This window comes from Aedes albopictus, chromosome 2 (genome assembly GCF_035046485.1).
Source record: "Aedes albopictus strain Foshan chromosome 2, AalbF5, whole genome shotgun sequence".
In the NCBI taxonomy this organism is placed as follows: Eukaryota; Metazoa; Arthropoda; class Insecta; order Diptera; family Culicidae; genus Aedes; species Aedes albopictus.
Window position 1 is genome coordinate 188,962,591 of NC_085137.1, and position 19,571 is coordinate 188,982,161.

Consider the following 19,571-nt stretch of genomic DNA (forward strand, 5'->3'; position numbering starts at 1 on the left):
GAATTTTGAGAGGAACTCATAGAATAATTCTAGAACAACATGTGAAAAGGGCGAAACAACCATTGCACGACTCAGCTTCTTCCGTCCCTCCAAGGCGTATTTCAATGTATTTATTCAAACTTATCCCGTTATCAGATAGAGGGGAATCTGCTTTACCTGTTACTGGTAAGATATTCCATAAATATTTGGAAATACGCCTAGGAGAAACGGGAGAAGTAGAATTTCGCAATGGCTATTACGCTCTTTTTACAAGTTAGTATAGAAATATTGGAGAAATTTCCAGAGAGTTTGCTTAAGAAACTCCTTGAATAATTCAATAAGAAACCCCTACAAAAATTCCCGGAGGAACTCATAGTAAAGTTCCCGGAAGAATTCTTAGAGAGTTTCCCGGATAAATTCTTAGAAGAATAACTGGAAATAATCCTTTTAGTACTCCTAGAGAATTTTCCGGAGAAACTCGTCAAGGAATTCCCGGAGAAACTCCTCAAGGGAATCCCGGAGGAACTCCTAGCGAAATTCCTGGGGGTATCCCTAAATGTATTTCTGGAGGAATTCCTAGAGGCATTTCCAGCGGAGAAACTCCTGGATAAATTTCCGGAGGAACACCACTCCTAGAAGAACTTCTGGAAGAACTCTAAGAGGAATTTCCGGAGGAACCTTGGGAGGAACTCCTTCAGGAATTCTCAAAGACACTTCTAATAGAATACCCAAAGGGACTCCTAGAGGATTTTCCGAAGGTCTGAGAAATCCCATTGAAACTCCTAGAGTAATTCCCGGGGGAACTGGAGAATTCTTGGAGGAACTTTCAAAAAGAATTTTCGGATCAACATCTAGAAGAAATCCCGGAGGAACTCCTCCAGGAATTCTCGGAGGAACTGCTAGAGAATTTCCTGGAAGAACTCCTATAGGAAATCCCGGAAGAACTCCTCTAGGAATTTCTGCAGGAACTCCTAGAAAAATGCCATTGAAACTTTTAGAGAAAATCGCGGAGAACCACCTAGAGAAATTCCCGGGAGAACTTCCCGAAGATGATTCCGGAAGAACACACAGAAAGAAATCTCTTTCGAACTCGTAGAGCTATTTGCGGAGGAACTCATAGAAGAATTTCCTGGAGGAACTCCTTGAGAAAGTACCAGAAGACAGCCTAGAGGAATTCTCGGAGGAACTCCTAGAAGAATTCTTGGAGGAACTCCAAGAGAAACTTATAGCGAAATTCGTGGAGTTACTCCTAGAGGACTTCCCGAGGGAAACTCTTGGAGGAATTTTTGGAGGAAGTCCAAGAAGAATTTCGGGAACTCATAGAATAATTCTTGAAAGAACTTCTTGAAAAAATCTGAAGAAACTACTTGAGGAATCCATCGAGGAACTAATATAGGAATTCCCAGTGGAAATCCTAGCAAAATTCCTAGAGGAACTACCAAAGATATTCCCATAAGAAATCCTAGAGGAACTCTTGGACTTACACTTGGAAAGACTGCTAGAAAAAAAAATCCTCATAGAACTTCTTGAGGCATTCCCGGAGTACCGCCTAGAGGAATTCGTGGATGAACATCTCGAGGAATTCCTGAAGAAATTCCTATAGAAATTCTTTGGGGTACTCTTAGAGGAACTTCTTGAGAAACTCGTGGAAGAATTTCTGGAGGCACTCCTAGAAAAAAATATCGCTAAAACTACTAGAAGAATTCCCGTAGGAACTTCTAGAAGAACTCCTAGAGAAATTCCTGCAAGAATTCCTGAAAGAATTCCTTCTCGAACCTTCTAGAGGAATTCCTGGAGGAACTCCTAAGGGTATTCCCGTAGGATTTTTCGAAGGAACTTCTAGAGGAATTTCCGGAGAAACTCCTAAAGAAATTTGCGGAGGAACTCCCCGAGGAATTTCCGGAGGAACTCGTAGAAAAATATCCCATAGAAAAATTTCCTATGAAAATTCCAGAAGTATCCCCGGAGGGCCGCCTAGAGGAGTTCTTTGAGAAACTTCTAGAGGAAATACAATAGGATTTTTTGGAGAAACTCCTTGAGGCATTTCCAGAGAAACTTCACAAGGAATTCCCAGAGGACCTCCTAGAGCAATTCCTGCAGGAATTCCCGGAGGGACTGCTAAAGGTCTACGAACTGATTGACGACTATAAATAAATAAATAAATAAATAAATGAATAAATAAATAAATAAATAAATAAATAACTAACTAAATAACTAAATAACTAAATAACTAAATAATTAAATAACTAAATAACTAAATAACTAAATAACTAAATAACTAAATAACTAAATAACTAAATAACTAAATAACTAAATAACTAAATAACTAAATAACTAAATAACTAAATAACTAAATAACTAAATAACTAAATAACTAAATAACTAAATAACTAAATAACTAAATAACTAAATAACTAAATAACTAAATAACTAAATAACTAAATAACTAAATAACTAAATAACTAAATAACTAAATAACTAAATAACTAAATAACTAAACAACTAAATAACTAAATAACTAAATAACTAAATAACTAAATAACTAAATAACTAAATAACTAAATAACTAAATAACTAAATAACTAAATAACTAAAAAACTAAATAACTAAATAACTAAATAACTAAATAACTAAATAACTAAATAACTAAATAACTAAATAACTAAATAACTAAATAACTAAATAACTAAATAACTAAATAACTAAATAACTAAATAACTAAATAACTAAATAACTAAATAACTAAATAACTAAATAACTAAATAACTAAATAACTAAATAACTAAATAACTAAATAACTAAATAACTAAATAACTAAATAACTAAATAACTAAATAACTAAATAACTAAATAACTAAATAACTAAATAACTAAATAACTAAATAACTAAATAACTAAATAACTAAATAACTAAATAACTAAATAACTAAATAACTAAATAACTAAATAACTAAATAACTAAATAACTAAATAACTAAATAACTAAATAACTAAATAACTAAATAACTAAATAACTAAATAACTAAATAACTAAATAACTAAATAACTAAATAACTAAATAACTAAATAACTAAATAACTAAATAACTAAATAACTAAATAACTAAATAACTAAATAACTAAATAACTAAATAACTAAATAACTAAATAACTAAATAACTAAATAACTAAATAACTAAATAACTAAATAACTAAATAACTAAATAACTAAATAACTAAATAACTAAATAACTAAATAACTAAATAACTAAATAACTAAATAACTAAATAACTAAATAACTAAATAACTAAATAACTAAATAACTAAATAACTAAATAACTAAATAACTAAATAACTAAATAACTAAATAACTAAATAACTAAATAACTAAATAACTAAATAACTAAATAACTAAATAACTAAATAACTAAATAACTAAATAACTAAATAACTAAATAACTAAATAACTAAATAACTAAATAACTAAATAACTAAATAACTAAATAACTAAATAACTAAATAACTAAATAACTAAATAACTAAATAACTAAATAACTAAATAACTAAATAACTAAATAACTAAATAACTAAATAACTAAATAACTAAATAACTAAATAACTAAATAACTAAATAACTAAATAACTAAATAACTAAATAACTAAATAACTAAATAACTAAATAACTAAATAACTAAATAACTAAATAACTAAATAACTAAATAACTAAATAACTAAATAACTAAATAACTAAATAACTAAATAACTAAATAACTAAATAACTAAATAACTAAATAACTAAATAACTAAATAACTAAATAACTAAATAACTAAATAACTAAATAACTAAATAACTAAATAACTAAATAACTAAATAACTAAATAACTAAATAACTAAATAACTAAATAACTAAATAACTAAATAACTAAATAACTAAATAACTAAATAACTAAATAACTAAATGACTTAATAACTAAATTACTCAATAACTAAATAACTAAATAACTAAATAAATAAATAAATGAATAAATAAATAAATAAATAAATAAATAATAAAAAAATAAGTACATAAGTAAATAAATAAATAATTACCTGTAGGTACTCCTAGAGGTATTCCCGGAGGTTCTCCAAGAGGATTTTTCAGAGGAAATCCTTGAGAAATTTCCGGAGACAGTACAAGAGAAGTTCCTGGGGGACACTACTAGAGAAACTCCTAGAGGAATTTCTGGAGGAACTCCAAGAGGATTTTCTGGACAAACTCCTAGAGAAGTTCCAGCGGCTACCCTTAGTGGAATTCTCGGAGGAACTCTTTGAGGAATCTTCGGAGGAACTCCCACAGGGATGTCAGGAGGAACTCCTCGAGAAATTCCCGGAGGAATCCAAGAAAAAATTTCATTGAAACTCCTAGAAGAATTCACTGAGGAACTCCTAGAAGAATTTCTAGGGAAATTCCTGGAAGTTCTCATAGAGGGATTTCCGGAGGAACATATTTAGGAATTCTCGAAGGAACTCCTAATAGAATACCAGAAGGAACTTCTAGAGGATTTTCCGAAGAATTTAAGAAATCTCTTTGTAGCTCTTAGAACAATTCCTTCTAGAGGAAATCTCGGCACAACTCCTGGAGGAATTCCCGCAGGAATTCCTAGTGAATTCCTGAAAGAACTCATAGAGAAATTTCCGGAAGAACTCCTCTAAGAATACCTGGAGGAACTCTTAGAAAAAAAATCCCATTGAAACTCCTAAAGGAATTGCCAGAGCACCAGGAACTCTCCGAGGAATTTCCGGAAGAACTCCTAGGAAGCAATCCCATTGGAACTGGTAAAGCAATTTCCGGAGGAACTCCTAGAGGAAATCTTGAAGGAACTCATGAAAGGAATTTCTGGAAGAACTTCTAGAGGGAATCCTGGAGGACCTTCTCGTGGAATTTCCGGAGGAACTCCTAGAAGAATTGACGGGTGACCACCGAAAGGAATTCCAGGAAGAACTTCCAGAAAATTCCTGGAGGAACTCCTAGAGGAATTCCCGGGAGAATTCTTCTATGAATTCCTGGAAGAACTCCTAGAAAAAAAAAATCCCATTGAAACTCCTAGAGAATTTCCCGGTGCCCACCTAGCGAAATTTCCGGGGAACTCCCCGAGGAATTCTCGGAGGAACTTCTAGAAAGAAATCCATTGGAACTCGTAGGAATTTTTGGAGGAACTCCAAGAAGAATTTCGTTAGGAGCTCATATAATACTAGTTGGAAGAACTTCTTGAAAACCCGGTGAGAAACTCCTTGAAGAATTCAACGAGGAACTTTTATAGAAATTCCCGGTGGGACTCCTAGCGAAATTCCCTGAGAAACTCCCAGAGAAATTCCCGGAGGAACTCCTAGAGGAACTCCCGGAAGAATTCCTAGAAGAATTCCCGGAGAGACTTCTAGAAACAAAAACCCTCTTGAAATACCTAGAGGAATTCCCGGAGGACCACCTAGAGGAATTCGCGGAGAACTCCTAGGGAAATTTCCGGAAAAACTTCTAGAGAAATTCCTGGGGGTGCTTCTAGAGAAATTCCTGGAGGAATTCCAAGAGGAATTTTCGGAGCAACTCCCAGAGAAATTTTTAGGGGTACTCCGAGAGAATCACCTGGAGGAATTCTTGGAGAAATTTCCGGAGGAACTCCTTGAGAAATTCTAGGAGGAACTCCTAAAGGAATTTCCGGAAGAATTCCTACAAAAAATTCCATTAGAACTCGTAGGAGAATTCCCGTAGGAACTTCTAGAGAAACTCCTAGAAAAAACTCCTGGAGGAATTCCTAGAGGAATTCCCAGGGGAACTGTTAGAGGAATTTTTAGAGAAACTTCTGGAGGAATTCCCGGAGGAACTCCTGGAGCACATCCTGACGGATCTCGTAGAAAAATAAAATTGAATCTTCTAGAGAAATTCCCGGAGGAACTCCTAGATGAACTCTCAGAGAGATCCTTGAGGATTTTTTGGAGGAACTCCTTGAGGAATTTCCGGAGGAATTTCTCAAGGAATAACCGGAGGACCTTTCACAGAAATTCCTGCAGGAGTTTCTGGATAAATTCCCGGAAGAACTCCTGAAGAATTCTTGAAGCAACTTCTAAAAGAATCCCCGGAGAAACTCCTAGAGGAATTCATAGAGGACAACCTGGAGGAATTCCCGGAGGGTTTCCTAAAGGAATTCCCGGGGGACTCCGAGAGAAATTTCTGGAGGTACTCCTAGAGGAATTTCTGGAGGACCTCCTAGAAGAATTCCCGGAGAGACTTCTAGAAACAAAAACCCTCCTGGAACACCTATAGGAATTCCCACAGGACCGCCTAGAGGAATTCGCGGATAAACCACTCGAGGAATTCCCGGAGCAACTCCCAGGGGAATTTCTGCAGAAACTCCCAGAGAAATTCCTAGGAATACTCCTAGAGGAAATCCGGAGGAATTTCTGGAGAAATTTCCGGAGGAGCCTCTTGAGAAATTATCGGAGAACTGCTATAGGAATTTTCGAAGGAACTAAATGAATTCCTGGAGGAACTCTAAGGAAAAAATCCCATTGGAAATCCTACGAGAATTCCCCTAGTAACTCTAGAGGAACTCCTAAAGAAATTCCTGAAGGAATTCTAAGAGGAATTCCCGGGAGAACTGCTAGAGGAATTTGTAGAAGAACTTCTGGAAGAATTCTAAGGGGAATTCCTGGAGGACATCATAGAGGAACACCTAGAAAAAAAAATCCTTTGAAACTTCTAGAGAAATTTCCGGAGGGACTACTAAAGAAATTCCTGAAGGCACCTTTAGAGAAATACCCGGGGGTTCTTCTGGAGGATTTTTTGGAGGAACTCTTAGAGGATTTCCCGGAGGAACTTGTAGAAAAAAAAATCCCACAGGGAAATTCCCAATAAAACTACTCGCAGAGGATCCCCAAAGGACCGCCTAGAGAGATCCCCGGAGGAACTTCTAGAAAAACTCCTAGAGGAGATTCTAGAGGATTTTTTGGAGGAACTTCTCGAGGAATTTCCGGAGGAACTTCTCAAGGAATTCCTGGAGGACTCCCTAGAGGAATTCCTGCAGGAACTTCTAGAGAAATTCCCGGAGGAACTCCTGACGAATTCTTGAAAAAACTTCTAAAAGGATTCCCGGAAGAACTCTTGGAGGACAGCCTAGAGGAACTCTTCGAAAGCCTCCTAGTAAACTTCTAAAGAAACTCCAGGGGTAACGTTTGAAGGATTTTTTTTTCCAGAATCCCTAGATTCTTTCCATATCCATTAGCTATCTTCACGATGGTCTTCAAGAGGATCTTCGTAAATTCGATTTATTTACGAGGACAAACTCCTTCACTTTCAAAACATCGTGTTTGAGACAATCACTGGTGGAACTGAGCCGTTCCAAATTTTTGGAACTGTTATAAATTTGTACCAAAAAAATGGATCACTGCTGAGTGAAAATGACCTGAGCGGATCCAGATGTGGACAAGAAATTCCTACCATGTCTGAAACTCAAAAAATTCACATAGATTCTTTGGAAATCCTCGAGCTACCTTAGCGGACCTAGATGTGGACAAGGAATTCCAAGTATTTAAAAAAATCAAGGATTTTTCCTAGACTTTTTGAATGTCCTCAAATAAACCTTAGCCGACCCAGATGTGGGCGAGGAATTTCAAGTATTTCTAAAAATCAAACATTATTCCTTGACTTTTCAAAAACCTTCGAACCACCTAAAATAACTTAGAAATTTTCACAAATGTTTCAAACATTTTCATAGAAAACTCAAATATTATTCAGATGTTACAAATATTCCTAAGAATCAAGAAATATTCACCGATCCTTCCAGAACCGCCGGGTATGGGATATAAGATTATTAAGAAATATGGAGCCTTCCTAAGAATTGGCACTTACAGACGACTATAGAGCTTTCGAGCAGTTTTTATTTTCTCTATGTACTTCGATGAAATATGTTATATGAATTTTAATTAAAAAAAAAGTTAAATTTGTTTGTGTTTTGTTTAAGTATTGTGAAGTTTTAGTTCACTTTCTCTTAATTTTTTATTAAGTTCTTCATGCAAATTCATGCAATAAATGCAGTGTAATGAATGCAAATCAATGCATTGCTGCTAATCATCGATGGAGCATTCGAGCAACTTGCTCGAACAGCACGAAATCATTTTCATAACAACTAGGTAATTCAGCAGCTACCAAACGCACCCAACCTGCCAGGACGGCATTTGTTGATACCGTTCTCTATTGTTCTCTCATTCGCGTGCATCCACTGGGTTTAGCCGGGAGCGTCATTTTTTTTTCTCTTCTGCTGCGTTGGTATACCTATATGAGAGAAAAAATAAAATTGAGATCGGTGTGGATCACCGTTTTCATGGTTGCCAATGGTACGGCTTCTATCATTAGATAATAGGGGTTTGATGTGCCTCAACATTTATGATTCCATGAAGTGAAATCATATAGTTTTGATATAAATGTTATCACAATAAAATGCTTGATGAAACAATAGTGGAAATTTTTTCAGACGTCAAGCATTACAAGTATAAACATTGCTTATTATGTATAATTAGCCATGCATTTTATTGCCAGGATGTAAGTATATCAATGCATATAACATCTTATACATATTCTGATTCAACTTCTTCGGAGCATCCCAACTTGGACTCACAGGCTTCTCAGATTAGTGTTTCATGAGCAATTGCACAACAAATAACTGAAAGCTTTCCTTTTCTCCTTGGATAACAACGATATTTTATGTATGAAGTTTATGTACTGATCGATTTCAGACACTTTTAGTATATTCTTGATGAATATCCGCACTTTTACTGGGTCGGTTATGTTGACATCTTTCATTATTATATTTGTTCCAATTACACTGAAGTTTTTTTACGCGTTTTTTTACGCGGGACCATTACCGTCGTAAAAAAAAACTTCAGTGTATTTCCTTTCTCAGTGCAAATCTTGTACTACATATTCCCATGCCAAAACAAACTTGGTAACTGAGAACAAAATGAAAATCTCTGGCGATATTGGACCATACACTCATTCCAAACCTCAACATGGTCTTGATGAATACTCGTGCTTTTACCGATTTAGTTAGGTTGCATCTTTCAATAGTATATTTATTCTAATAATATTATTTCTCATTTGATTCTTCATGAGTATAAAGAATCTAAAAATGTTATGGAAAACCATTCAAATGTTTAGAATACTACACAAAACTAACCATAAACTCATTTCAAAATAATTCTGGCCACCCTGCCAACCTCGAACGGGCGGGACCAATTGCCTCTCCGAGAGAGCTAAAACGTGCTTTTCCAACGGCAACACGTGGTAATTTCAAATTTTTAACGGACGAGCTTGACCTCAGACCTTAATGGTGTAAATCCAAAGAGCAGAATTTTCACGCACTCAGTGCGAACAAGCCTGGCCTTAACCACTATCCGAGTAGAAGTGAATGGCAAACCAAAAACAAAAGAATAACAAATTTTATTGTCATAACTTATTTTGTCATTCATGAGCTCTTCATGAAGAGCTTGAAACAACATGTCAATAGCATAATATGATATCATATCAAAATATGTCATTCGCTTGTCATTTATCAAATTTGGAAGAATAACTACTGAAAGCTTATTTTGCTATCATAACAAATTTTGCAATTGAAGAGATATTGTTGACCTCTTACGAGTTTGATAAACCATCGCAGTTTTGACACTTATTAAGAACAACATAAAGACAAAGTGTGAATTTTGGTTATTCTAATGGTAAATTTTGATTTTTTTTTTGTGATGGGCGAATAACTAATTTTGATATTGTTCTGTTTTCAACAACTCAATAATAATATATTTTGCAATTCCCAACATTATTTTTTTGTTCTTGGTTTGCCATTGTAATGTCAAAATTTGACATTCTTAAGTTATTTTATAGGACAATGTCAGTTATTATTTTTGCCCTTTTGTCACTTATTTCAAACAAACCAATGGCAAATTTTACCATTCAGTAATTCTTTTTAAATGGTAAAACTTGCAATTGTTTTGTTATTCTTTTCTGCCCGGGAAGGCTAACTGGAGACCCTTCAAGAGTTGTTCCAGGTATACCTCCTATAGTTCATGAGATTTCTCCAGATCGACCCAAAAGTTATTCTTGGGATCTCCTTCAGGAGTTGTGTCTATTGGATTCTTCCAGCAGCTGTTCATAACAGGATTGCTTCAAAAGTTCTTCCTGGGATTCCTCTAGCAGTTGCTTCAGGAATTCTTCCAGTAGTTCTTCCTGGGATTCCTGGTTCTTCCTAGGGATCCTCTAGGAGTTCCTCCTGGGAATCATCCGAGAGATCCTCCTGGGGTTCCGCCAGGAGTTCCACCTGGGAATCCTCCAGGAATTCCACCTGGGGTTCGTCCAGGAGTTCGTTCAGGAGTTCCTCCTGGGATTCCTCCGAGAGCTCCTCCTGGGATTCCTCCAGGAGTATCTCCTGGCGTTCCTCCAGGGGTTCCACCTTGGATACCTCCAGGAGTTCCTCCAGGGATTCTTTCAGAAGTTCCTCCTGGGATTTCTCCAGGAGTTCCTCCTGGGATTCCTCCAGGAGTTCCTCCTGGGATTCCTCCAAGAGTTCCTCCTGGGAATCCTCCAGGAGTCCCTCCCGGAATTTCTTCAGCAGTTCCTCCTGGGATTCCTCCAAGAGTTCTTCCTGGGATTTCTTCAGGAGTTCCACCTGCAGTGCATCCAGGAGTTCCTCCTGGGGTTCGTCTACGAGTTTCTTCCTGGGGTTCCTCCAGAAGTTTCACCAGGGGTTCCTCCAGAAGTTCCTCCTGAGATTCCTCCTGTACTAGGAGATACTCCTGGGATTCCTCCAGGAGATCCTCCCGAATTTCCTGCAGGAGTTCCGACTGGGATTCCTCCAGAAGTTTCTCCAGGAGTTCCGCCTGAGATTTTTACAGGATTACCCGGTGGAAGTTCTCGTGGGGTTCCTTTAGGAGGGTAGTTTGATACCCATTCAATGGCCATACATATCGGCTTGACTTCGAAAATGATGAAGTTTGATACCAGTATAGGTCGTGCACTTTTCATAGAAATTGACACTTGTGGTCTCGGAGATTCATCAAAGCTGCCCTAAGGGTGGAATTTTTCTTTAATTGCACTCCAAGCAACATCCACTGATCATAATTCGACGTTTATGTAACTTGTAAATGTTTTCACTTTCAACTGAGCAGAGCATGGTCCGTAGGTGACTCATCTGAGCAAAGTGCAATGACCAGTAACAAACTGATAACTAGTGTTCGCTCCAGAACTCTTTTTACAATTTTGAGTTATCAACTTGATTGTTCATGTTATCATATCTGTCTAATACTAATCGAGAAATATCTTTTATTATAAATACAGCAATTTTTATTGTGTTTGGAAATTTAATTTTTTATCAGTGAGATTTTTTTTCTTTTCTACTATGCTACATTTTTTGACCACTTTGTGCAACTTCAAATTTTAAACATCTAGTTTACAGAGCCCTATTTTTTAACTTTTACCAGAAACATCAACAAAATTGGTATTATTTGCTTCGTTAGCATGTTTACTATAAGAGATAGAAGAAACTTTTTTGGATATTGTGTTCAAATTGAAATGGCAGTTAATCGTTAGTGTATTTATAATTTCTGAAACAGTCTATATATCCAACTGGTTGCCGTTGCGCTGCTTTCACTTTCTACCCTATTATGGTACAATGATGAGCACGAGGATGTCGATGTGTGACTGTTGGTTGTTCCTTTTTCCAGTCCGATTGGGGGTCCATTATGGGTTGCCGTTCGCCGATGTCCAAGTATCCGGGTCCATTTGAGTCATGGGCTCAGAAGAGGGTCAGTGTCAACTGCTCTCAGGGGAAAGAGCAACTGACGAAAGTGCCGGGGCTGGGATCGAACCCATGACCATCTGCTTATGAAGCACACGTGTGACCAATTGCGCCATGAGCCCCGGCAACACAGTATGTTATCCGGTTGTTATGAAACTTTGCTCGGGAAGCTTTTGTGAGAATTTACTCAGATTTTTCAATTTTCAACCAATGCTCATGTAAATGGTTTGACACATGGATTTTAGCAAAGTAAAAGTATTTGCTCACTTTATTCATATTTATTCATTGTTGTCAGTCGTTAGCAAGGATGCGAGGTAGATGTTTCCGACCTTTGCTGCTTCAGCTTTCAGGCGGGTTTCTGCCACCATCCCAAATATTTTTGCATTTATATCCATGCCGTCATCTTATTGCAGTCCCCATGGAGATTCGAATGAACAGGATAGTTCACTTGGCATCCTTACGCTGTTTTACACACCGCCAAACGCTGCTCTTATCAGTCTGGTAATTTAAGAGGCGAATGAACCCCTCTGGTTTTAAACCTCTATAATTAACGCAAAAAAAAGTCTGGTAATCTTCCTGGCAAAGCTGTGCTCCTCACACACAAGACGCGACATGAGACAAGACATAAGGTACAAAATACTGTAAATAAGCTTCATTTGCTTCTTACAACATTTTTTTCTAGGTTAAACCGTTTTTGTCTGCAGCCGGTTGAAAGTGTACCGATTCTATAGTGCGCAGACTTTATTGTTTCTCTCTGTTTTCGATAAGAAATCGCTTGCGACAACAATAGCGTCCCAATTATGAATGAAACATTTAACAATAGATCCTATTGTTGCGTATCCCATTGAATACATATGGAACTTTGGAGGAGTTCCTATCTGCTACAGAAAAAAAGCAAATTTTGTTTTCAGATTGTTATCAATAACGTATTCATATCAAAATTTGTTATTGAAATATTTTCAAAATTCGCTGTTATTAAGTTGTTATTGAAACTAACAAAACATGTTATTAAACAGGTCTTCCAGGAACATTTTTTTGTTATAATACCGTCAAGGCGCCATTCACCGTGGGGGCTCCATTCACCGTGTGCCTTCGAATATTTTTTCATTATTTCCATATTATGATTGAATGATATGACAATTTCCCTTCAATTTCACCAATACAACACTAATGTATTGTTACTGTGGTATCGAGTTTATTATCTGTTCTATTATATCGATTATATCTGTGCCTAGACAACACCTGAATGACGACACCATGAACTATGACTATGACAGGTTGAATGAAGAGTAGAATGTAAACAAGCGTGCGGCTCGTAATCAGTGGTCCGAGTAATTACTACAAATTGACGACGAAAGTTGGGATAAATCCACAAATAAATCTACCTGTTTGATTGTTTTCTTTTACTACTTTGACGAAGCAAACGAGGTAGGGTGCCTGTACCAGTTATCGCACCACCTAAGAAAAACTATTTCTACAAAAATAAGAAGAAGACCGACGAATGTAAACAATAAGTCAAATGAATGATTAGTTTTCATACTTTACAGGAAAAATATAAAAACGGAGCCAAAACTGCTTTTAGTATTTATTACGGCGTGTGCCAATGATAGGAACCCTGTACCAGTTATGGACACATTTGTTAATTTGGGTTCCACTTCGCACTATTTACATGCATTCCTTATGGGAGTTGCCATAACTGGTACACTATGGCGAAATAGGGTGCAAGGAAGCCGAAAAGTTAAGGAAAATTTCTACCATAATTTGAGCAAATTGTGAAGTTTGAATGATTGCAATCATCTTTTGTGATCGTGATCTGTTGTTCACGATTTTTTTCTTGTTGATTTGTATCTTTAAAGGTTGAAAATCAACTATGGCGAATTTGAGGTACTATAGCCATAACTGGTACACTGAGCCTAAGTGATTTTTTTGTTTGGAAGGAGGAGAAAACTCCCTAATAAATAATCCTTTAATTCCATGCTTCAGTCCGATGAAGAAGAATAGGAAGAAGGATTGTATGTGAGTGCAATACTGAAGACTCCGCGACAAGGCAGCGGCGAATTCCGCGACTGATTAGCGGCGCATTCCGTGACACGACAGCGGCGAATTTCGCGACAAGTAAGCGACGAAATCCTCGACACGGTAGAGGCGATATCCGCGCATGAAAGCGGCGTAAACCTCGGCAAGACAGAGGTGAAAGTGTTTCCTAAGGTAAAAGAAAAAGAACAAAAAAACAGAAATATAACCTTTAATGTATTGCAGAGTGGATAGCAGCAAACTGATTGCTAACTTGCCTCCGTTTACCGTCGGAGATGTTCCCCTAACGGAGAGAAGGAATAAATGGTACACATGGAAGCGCGGCTTCGAAATTTGTGTCCGTGCTTCAAAGGTCACGAAAGGTACGGAAAAGAAGGACCTGCTGTTAGCTCAAGGTGGGTTTGAGCTACAGGAAATATTTTTCAATATTCCTGGTGCGGATGTCGAGGAAGACGTTGAGGCGGGTGTTGATCCGTACGAAGTGGCGATTGAGAAATTGGATGATTATTTTGCCCCACAACGACACGACGCACACGAGCGATACATTTTCTGGGGGATGAAACCTGAGCCTGGCGAGACCCTCGGAAAATTTTTGATGCGAGCACAAGTGCATGCAGCCAAGTGCAACTTTGGGAAAACAGCTGCTGAAAGTTCATCGATTGCTGTTGTCGATAAAATTCTTCAGTTCGTACCAGCTGGACTGCGCGAAAGAATGCTGCAAGATTCGGGATTGAATTTGGAAGAGCTTCAAAAGCAGATTAATGCGTATGAGATTTCACGATCTGCGAGTGAACAAATTGGTGGGCAAGTGATCTTGCAATCGAAGAGTTCTAATGCTGAAAGCCTTAATCGTGTGAAAGCTTCCTGTCGATATTGTGGACGTTCACATTCGTTCGAGGATCCATGTCCAGCGAGGAATAAGTCATGTGCAAGTTGTGGAAAGCGCGGACATTTTCGTGCTGTCTGCCGAAATCGTAATGATAATCCAGTGCCATCCACCTCTCGAGCTCCAATGAAGAGACCTTTCGGAGAAGCTTACAGAAGTCATGCGGAACATCCTCAGGGACAACAACGGAAGTTCGTCAAACGGGTGAATGCTATTGACGACGCGACTTCAACCGATAAAGGAAAACCCGACGAACTGGTTGAGATGGTATCTTCTGCGAACGATTTGGATGACATGGTGTGGGTAAAAGTAGGAGGAATTTTGATCGAAATGCAGATTGATTCAGGAGTTCAATCGAATATAATTGACGATTCAACCTGGGAAACTATGTGCAGAGACGGAGTACAAGTTCTCTCCGACTTGATGCCCTCTGATAGAAAGTTCAGAGCGTATGCTCAAAATGACAACTTGAGAGTCACTGTCATGTTTGATGCGGACATTGAAATAGCTGACGGAAACAACAGTCGAGGCGAAGTGGCCCGGTTTTACGTCATCCAAGGGGGACCTCAGCCGCTGTTGGGCAGGCATACAGCCAAGCAGCTGGGAGTGTTAATCGTAGGACTACCAAGTCAGCACGAGTTGGTTCAGCATGTTGAAGTGTCAAAACCATTTCCGAGTTTCCGTGGAGTGGAAATACTTTTACCAGTCGACCGTTCAGTTGAACCAGTTTCGCAGAGATTGAGAAGGTTGCCGTTTGCTACGTTGGAGCGCGTGGAGAAGAAGCTTGAGGAGCTGCTCGCCAATGATATCATCGAACCAGTATTCGAACCGAGTCGCTGGGTATCACCGATGGTTGTAGTGGTGAAGGATAGCGGTGACATCCGTTTATGCATTGATATGCGGCAGGTGAACAAGGCTATTTTGCGTGAGACACATCCTCTTCCTACAATCGACGACATTAGATGGAAGTTAAACGGAGCAACTTGTTTTTCGAGATTGGACATCAAAGATGCTTTCCATCAGCTGAAACTGGCAGATGAAAGCAAACCGATGACCACCTTTATAACACATAAAGGTGAGTAAACACACAGCTATTCGTGAAACAGTCTGAAATGTTTCTTTGCGTAGATTTTAAAGATGAAATAAATTTTTCGTGAAATCATAGCTTAAACTTTTTTTATATAAATGTTATAGGTTTATTCCGTTACAAGCGCTTGATGTTTGGAATCTCATGTGCCCCAGAAGTATTCCAAAAAACTCTCGAGCAGATTCTATCAAGTTGCGACCATTGCATCAATTTCATTGACGACATCATCGTCGCAGGGCGTACTGAACAAGAGCACGATGAGGCACTTAAGAAAGTTTTACATAAACTTCGTGAATATGACATTCTGTTAAATCAATCCAAATGTCAATTTAAGTTGTCTGAGATTGAGTTTGTTGGTCATCGATTCGGTGCTTTTGGAATGGCTCCATCACAAAGTAAAATTGAAGCCATCAAGTCATTCAGAGCTCCAAAAACTTCTGAAGAGGTACGGAGTTTCCTCGGTCTCGTGAATTATGTTGGAGCATTTATTCCAGATTTGGCCACGGTATCGTTTCCACTCCGGGAGCTCACTAAAGCACAATCTATTTTCAAGTGGGAGCATGAGGAGCAAGAAGCTTTCGACCATCTTGTTTCATTGATTAGTGACGAGAAGAATTTGGCCCATTTCGACCGTAATCTCAAAACAAGAGTAGTTGCCGATTGCCTCACCTGTTGGATTGGGTGCAGTCCTTCTTCAATTCTATGAAGGAATTCCCAGAGTTGTATCATATGCAAGTAAGAGTTTGTCAGAAACTGAACGAAGATACGCTCAAACCGAAAAGGAGGCTTTGGCTCTGGTTTGGGCGGTGGAAAGGTTTCAAATTTACTTGTTAGGAATTCGTTTCGAATTGGAGACAGACCACAAACCGCTCGAAGCCATATTTTCCGCCAACTCAACTCCTTGTCTTCGCATTGAACGCTGGGTATTGCGGTTGCAATCATTTACCTATGATGTCATTTACCGGAAAGGGAAATCCAATATAGCAGATCCGCTCTCTCGTCTACCAAGTGCAGGAGAGCTGAAGGAGTTTGATGAAGATTGTGAGGTCTACATTCGCAATGTGATTGAACTGACTGCCATTGACGTGAACGAGCTAGAAAAAGCTTCCGAAGAAGATATTGAGCTACAATCCATTCGTGAATGTTTGGATCACGGGGTGTGGAATTATACATCAGAGGTGATAAAACCGTATCATGCATTCCGAAACGAGCTTGGCAAAGTGGGAAGTTTAATAGTTCGAGGGTCCAGATTGGTTATACCAGGCAGTCTGCGGCAGCGTATGTTACAACTAGCACACGAGGGTCACCCAGGTCGCACGAAAATGCAACAACGGTTGAGGTATTCCTGCTGGTGGCCTGGAATGGATGATATGATCGCCCGTATGGTAGCCACTTGTGAAGGATGTAGGCTTGTCAGCCAACCGGAACGGCCCGAACCTATGCAAAGAAGGAAGCTACCCGAAGCACCATGGATGGATATCGCGATAGATTTTCTCGGACCGTTGCCTTCCGGTGACTATCTGTTAGTCGTAATTGACTATTTCAGTAGATATAAAGAGGTAGAGATAATGCGGAAGATCACGGCTTCAGAAACTGCGGAACGGTTAGAGCAAATTTTCATCAGACTTGGATATCCGCAAACCATAACATTAGACAACGGTCGCCAGTTCGTGAGTACAGAGTTTGAGCAGTATTGTGCCCGTCGTGGGATCGTTTTGAACAAAACGACTCCGTATTGGCCACAAGAAAATGGTTTGGTGGAACGTCAAAATCGATCATTGGTTAAGAGACTCAAAATTAGTCAGGCTTTGAAGCAGGATTGGAAACGAGATCTGTTAGTATATCTGCAAATGTACTATTCAACTCCTCATAGCACAACTGGTAAAACTCCTAGCGAGCTTATGTTCGGTAGAAACATTCGTACTAAGTTACCATGCTTATCTGATGTTTCTTCAGCTGTAATGTCCCCTTCGGACTTCCGAGACCGCGATCAACAGCTTAAAGATAAAGGGAAAGAGGAGGAAGATCAACGTCGTAAAGCGAAAGCCTCAAGTATCGACATTGGAGATCGGGTGCTTATGAAAAACGTTCTTGGTGGAAACAAACTAACAACGACGTATGGGCCAGCGGTTATGACTGTCGTTTCAAAGCAAGGTCCACGTGTCACCGTTCAAAATAATGAAACAGGCAAGGAGTATGATCGCAATTCAAGTCACCTCAAAAGGATTCCAGTGGAGCCCTCAGCAGTGATTGAGCCCGCGGTGCAAGAATATGCCTCGCCTTGCGTTTCTTCTGCAGAAGATCGAGTTGAAGAGTCTCGGAATCTTTTGGACATTTCTCGGAATATCACCAATGACGAGGATACAGCTGAACATCAATCTAGTGTTGTCCCGGATGCCACCCAAGCAGCGCCAGGTAGACTTAGGCGCAACATAAAGAAACCTGAACGTTACAAGGACTGTGTAATGAAATTTTAAATCTGTAATGTGAACTTTGTTTAAATAAAAAAAGGGAGATGTGGTATCGAGTTTATTATCTGTTCTATTATATCGATTATATCTGTGCCTAGACAACACCTGAATGACGACACCATGAACTATGACTATGACAGGTTGAATGAAGAGTAGAATGTAAACAAGCGTGCGGCTCGTAATCAGTGGTCCGAGTAATTACTACAGTTACCATGTCAAAACGCTCATTAGAAACATTTAAAAGTATCATTTTGACACTAAAGTGTGTTTACATGAAGCGGGTTTCTGCTCGTTCACTGCATTCATAGTGAAAAAACGAAAACTGCGCTAAGGTGATTTAAGCGATAAACTAAATGTAGTAACGTTTTTATTCCACCAAGAAGCAATTAAATTCACATATCAGGCATGTATTTTGCATTACCGAAGTAAGTTTAACAAGAAAGTACTTTTTAATTGAAACAAAAAGGCACGGTAAATGGGTACCCTCAAAATCAATGGTCTCCATTCACCGTGCCCCATATTGTCCCATATATCTAGAAAAAATCGAAAATTTGAACATTCGTTTTTCTAATAAAATCTTGCAAGTTATTACTTGAAATGAATTTAAATGAAGAAAATTCCCTTGGCTGGGTTGTTTTGATCATTTTTTAACAAAGTAGAATGAAATTTCTCATACACGGTGAATGGGTCCCTACTACCACGGTGAATGGTGACCTACCACGGAATTAGGCGACCCTACTACCCTTTACTAATTGTACTATTACACCAAATTTTGTGAAAAATTTTCTACTTCTGTGGATATTGCTTTAATTTTAACCTATAATGGTGGCAATTAAAAGCGGTACCAACAATGTTTACAAGATTGGTGTCAAATGACAGCCCTTATTTGCCCCGAATCCTCTTAGATCCACGGTGAATGGTGCCTTGACGGTACTTGTTATTTTGCCGCTTATGACAGACAAGTTTATAACAGGAGATGTTATGTAAATAACATGAAAATAACTCTTTCCGCTACGCAGTTATTTTTCCAAAATAACACATTTTATTATGCTGTTGCTATTCCCTTCTGCTCGGGTACAAACAAAAAAAATCACGGGAATATTCTCACGAGCGAGCGTGAGGTGATCGAGAGGTGGCGGCAGCATTACGATGAGCACCTCAATGGCGACGTTGCAAGTACTGAAGGTGATGTGGTAACAGATCTAGGAGTATGTGCACAGGACGAAAGACTTCCGGCCCCTGACCTCCAAGAGATTGAGCCGGTTGGCCAGTTGAAAAACAACAAAGCCGCTGGAGCAGATCAACTACCAAGCGAGCT

General features: G+C 38.4%; 1 protein-coding gene across 1 annotated transcript in view; it reads left to right on the forward strand.

Moving 5' to 3' along the window:
• Positions 1–19,571, forward strand: part of LOC109419083 (uncharacterized) — a 384,014-nt gene that overhangs the window by 209,004 nt on the left and 155,439 nt on the right. The window lies entirely within an intron of this gene.